At 48.9% G+C, this 4,135-nt stretch overlaps 1 protein-coding gene and 1 non-coding gene across 2 annotated transcripts in view; both read left to right on the plus strand.

The window, feature by feature from the left end:
* Nucleotides 1–4,135, plus strand: part of TRIOBP (TRIO and F-actin binding protein) — a 75,330-nt gene that overhangs the window by 28,475 nt on the left and 42,720 nt on the right. The window lies entirely within an intron of this gene.
* Nucleotides 2,869–3,032, plus strand: LOC114005657 (U1 spliceosomal RNA). The gene has a single exon (XR_003547493.1). It is a non-coding gene; the product is annotated as a U1 spliceosomal RNA (small nuclear RNA).

A 4,135-nucleotide genomic window follows, 5' to 3' on the forward strand; every position in this document is an offset into this window, starting at 1 on the left:
TTTTTTTGAGAGGTTTTTGCTATAGGGTGCGTGCGCTCGCCAGACAGACAGAGAGAGACAGACAGACAGAAAGCAGGAAATCACCCCCCAGGGGGTGGCCACGCCGCAATCCCTTCTCCTCCATTCTCCTCTCGGGATCTTGGGCACGCACGCACACATGCCTGGCGTGAGTTTAAGCCACCAGGTCCGGGACTCGAACCGCGGTCGACTACGTGGGAGTCCAGCGACATAGCCATTACGCTAACTGCTGGTCCCAAGATGATATCTTATCAACGATGTAAGCACCTGTAAGGAGTAGACTGGAATGATGGCGGGGTGGCTGTGGATTGTACATTCACTTTCCCTCCTTTAGTCATCCGATGCAATTGAGCATCTACTCGTCCAAGCATTGTTCTGAACCTGGAAACATTTTCGAAGGGCCTAGCTCATCAAAGTAGTAAGAATTTTGGCTTAGTATCTTAATTTTTTTCCTCCTTCGGAACCGCTTATCTTAGAGTCATATCCTTGGTCTCTTGAATTCAAAGCAGAGCCTTTACTAGATTTGCTAGACTTGATGGCTTAGCTCCTTTAATAATATTGTCTGAAGATTAAAGAGCTCATCCAAGGGGCCAGCAGGTGGCGAGGTGGCTAAGGGCACTGGACTCCCACATGGCTGACCACGGTTCTAGTCCCAGGCCTGGCGACTTGCTTTCTTGCTTTCCCTCTCTTTCTCTCTCTCTGGTCAAATTAAGATAAATAAATAAATAAAGTTAAATAAAATCATTATTTAAAAAGAAAAAAGAAAAAGAAAAAAGAGCTCATCCATGGTCCAGCAGGTGATGTGGAGGTTAAGGCACTGGATCCCACATGGCCAACTGAGTGGTTTGAGTCCTGGACCTGGAGGCTTGAAAACACACTGGGTGTGTGTGTGTGTGTGTGCTCAAAATCTTGAGAAGCAAATGGAAGAGAGGGGTTAGTGGTGTGGCCATCCCCTGCCTGGAGAGTGATTTCTCACTTGATCTTTTTCTGTCTGTCTCCAGCGAGCCCATGATACCCTATAGCAAAATTTAAAAAGAGAAAAAGAGCTCATCTAAGCTCCCAAAGGAAATGTGTTTCCTCTGTCATCTTTGCTGGGGCCACGCTAACCCTCAGGAGGCTGGTCAAGGTTCTCGGTTCCCTGGAGCACCCTTGAATACCTCATTCCCATCTCTCAAAGAGGAAGGCGAATTCTCAGAGGAATGCTCATTGAGCAAGCTGGAGTTTGCGTGGAAATTCCTCTTCCAAAGAGAGCCACGAACCTGGCCACCCTGCGCTGGGTCTTCCCACCGTCATCCTCCCCCGCGAGTCGTGTCTGGGGCTTTTGCTTCACTGAGGCTCCTACACTCTATTCTGGGGAAAACTTACCCCAAGGCTCAGCTCTCAGAGGGCAAGAAAACTCACCTGCTTCAAGTTAGAAGTGGAGCCTGAGGGGCCAGCCGATGGCGTAGGGGTTACTGCACCTGGACTCCCACTTGGCTAAGTTTTGAGTCCCAGACCCACTGGCTTGAAAATCACGCCAGGACAGGATGTGTGCATGCATGCCCAAGACCCTGGGCAGAGAATGGAGGAAAAGGGATTGAGGGGTGGCTATCCCCCCCGGGGAGTGATTTCTCACTTTCCCCCTCTCTTTCTTTGTCTCGCTCTCTCTCCAGTGAGTGCATGCACCCTAAGGCAAAAATCTCTAAAAAAAAAAAAAAAGTGGAGCCAGATAAGGGAGCTTCAAGCTAGAGACAGACACTCCAGGGAACTTTTGGCTCCCTCTGAGTCAAGTGTTAAAAACTGTTAAAAACTCAAAGCACCTTCTAGATCTTATGCTAACCCCTAGCTGGCGCTTCTGCAGCACTGCAGAGCTGGTCTTCAGCTGCAGGCCAATAGCAGAGAGCCGTCCCCTCCACTCTCAGGGCTCACTGGGCTCAGCCCAGGGGTTTTCTTTTTCCAGCTTCTCCTGGTTCAGTTTAGCTACTAGAGACACAACTCTCAACTGAGATGAAATCAGACTCTCGAACCCCGCTGGAATGAGTATTCAGGGAGTAAGCGGTTTCTGGGTGTTGGCCCCCGATGCGCCATCAGGGTGCCTACCTTTCACAGACATCACTTTAGATACTGGTAACCATGGCTACCAATTATTAAGAAGACAACACAGAGGTGATCTTCCTTCACTGGATGTGGCAGGAACACCTGAAGTCTGGGTGTCTTAGAAATCACATTTGCTTGGGACCAGCAGGTAGCATAGTGGTTATGACGCTGGATCCCTTATGACTGACTGCGGTTCAAGTCCCGGACCCGGCACCTTATGCCAGGCACATGAGTGTGCATTCCCAAAATCCCCTGAGGAGAATGAAAGAGAAGAGATGGCGGAGTGGCCATCTTCCTGGGGGCGCGGGGGGGGGGGGGGGTGGGGGGGGGGGGGGGTGGTTTCTCACTTTACTTCTCACTGTCTCTCTCTCCAGCAAGCTCACATGCCCTATGGCAAAAACCATAATTTTAAAAAGATAGAAAGAATTGACATTTGCCTAGGGGGCCAGTAGGTAGCCTGAGGTTAAGGTGACTGGATCTCACATGGCTGACAGCATGGTTCGAGTCCCAGACCTGGCAGTTTGAAAATCATGTTAGGTGTGCATGCAAGTGTGCCCAAAATCCTGGGAAGAAAATGAAAGAGAAGGGGTTGTGGTGTGGCAATATCCCCCTGGGGGATGTGACTTCTCACTTTCTATATCTCTATGTCTCTGTCTCTCTCTGGTGAACGCATGAACTCAATACCAAAATGAAAAAAGAGAAAATAAAAAAATTTAAGAATTGCTTTATTTTATTTCTTATTTTTAAAAATTTGACCAGAGAAAGACACACAGAATACTTACCTGGCAGGGGAAACACCATGGTCATGAAGGTGCTTTTCCCAGGGTGAGGCTTACCCATTGCACTGCGGGTGTGCTGACCTCTGCAGTTTCCCCAAGTGCGGGAAACTCAGCTGCATAATTTGCGGTAGTGGGGGACTGCGTTTGCGCTTTGTCCTGTTTCTTTGTTTCTTTGTTTGTTTGTTTGTTTTAAAGACACACAGAGAGAGGTAAAGCGAGAAGGAAAGCCTCCAATTCCGGGACTTGAACCAGGCTGGCCATGTGGAGGTCTAGCACGTTAACCACCGCTCCCCCTGTCAGCCCCTTGCCTAGACATTTACGCTGGTCTTTGTGCAGGTGTCAGAGATAAGAGATGTCTCTTCCTTCTGATCTTGCTAAGAGCTCTTGCCAACAGCTAGAATGGCCTAGAGATTTCTTTTATTTATTTATTTAAAATTTTTTCTTTTAACTTTATTCATTTATTTATTAATTTGTTTATTATCAATTTGACCAGAGAGAGAGAAAGTAAGAAAGCCAAGCGCCCAGGTCCAGGACTCAAGCTGCGGTCGGCCATGTGGGAATCCAGCACCTTTAACCACCGTGCCACCTGCCAACCCCGGCCTAGAGATTTCAAAGTCAAGTGTTTGGATTTTGCTAGTACTTGGGAGGAAAAATAAAAACAGATGGGGCTGGGAAAATTCATTTTTTTAAAAGAATTATTTATTTATTTATTAAATTTAACTTTATTTACTATTATTATTATTTTCCAGTTTGATCAGAGAGAGAGGGAAAGTGAGAAAGCAAGCCACCAGGCCCAGGACTTGAACCACAGTCGGCCATGTGGAAGTCCAGCACCTTTAATCACTATGCCACCTGCTGGCCCCAAGATCCAAAGTTTACAATATGGACCGGAAGAGGCAGAAAGAATGGGCTGCGAGGGCACCCGCCATTCGGCCTCTGCTGTCCCACTGCACAGGCCGTTTGAGATGAGGTGCGACCAGGTGTGTGAGTGCTGGGTGCCCGAGCACAGCAAGTGCTTAGGAGCATTTTCCAGAGCGACGTGCGCTGAGTGCACAGCGGGTGCTCCCTCAGCCCTAATTCCACAGGACCAGTCCAGCCTTCGTCTGGGAGTGGCTGGGGGGGGGGGGGCGGCGGGGTGGTCAGTAAAAAGCACTGAGTGAGGCAGGAGACAGCCATACCCAAGGACTGCCCCTGCCCCCCAAGCGCCCAGCTTTTTTTTTTTTTTTTGGGGGGGGGGGGTTTTGTGCAAGGGCACACGACGA

Source organism: Tupaia chinensis, unplaced genomic scaffold (genome assembly GCF_000334495.1).
Source record: "Tupaia chinensis unplaced genomic scaffold, TupChi_1.0 Scaffold144197_2, whole genome shotgun sequence".
Classification (NCBI taxonomy): Eukaryota; Metazoa; Chordata; class Mammalia; order Scandentia; family Tupaiidae; genus Tupaia; species Tupaia belangeri.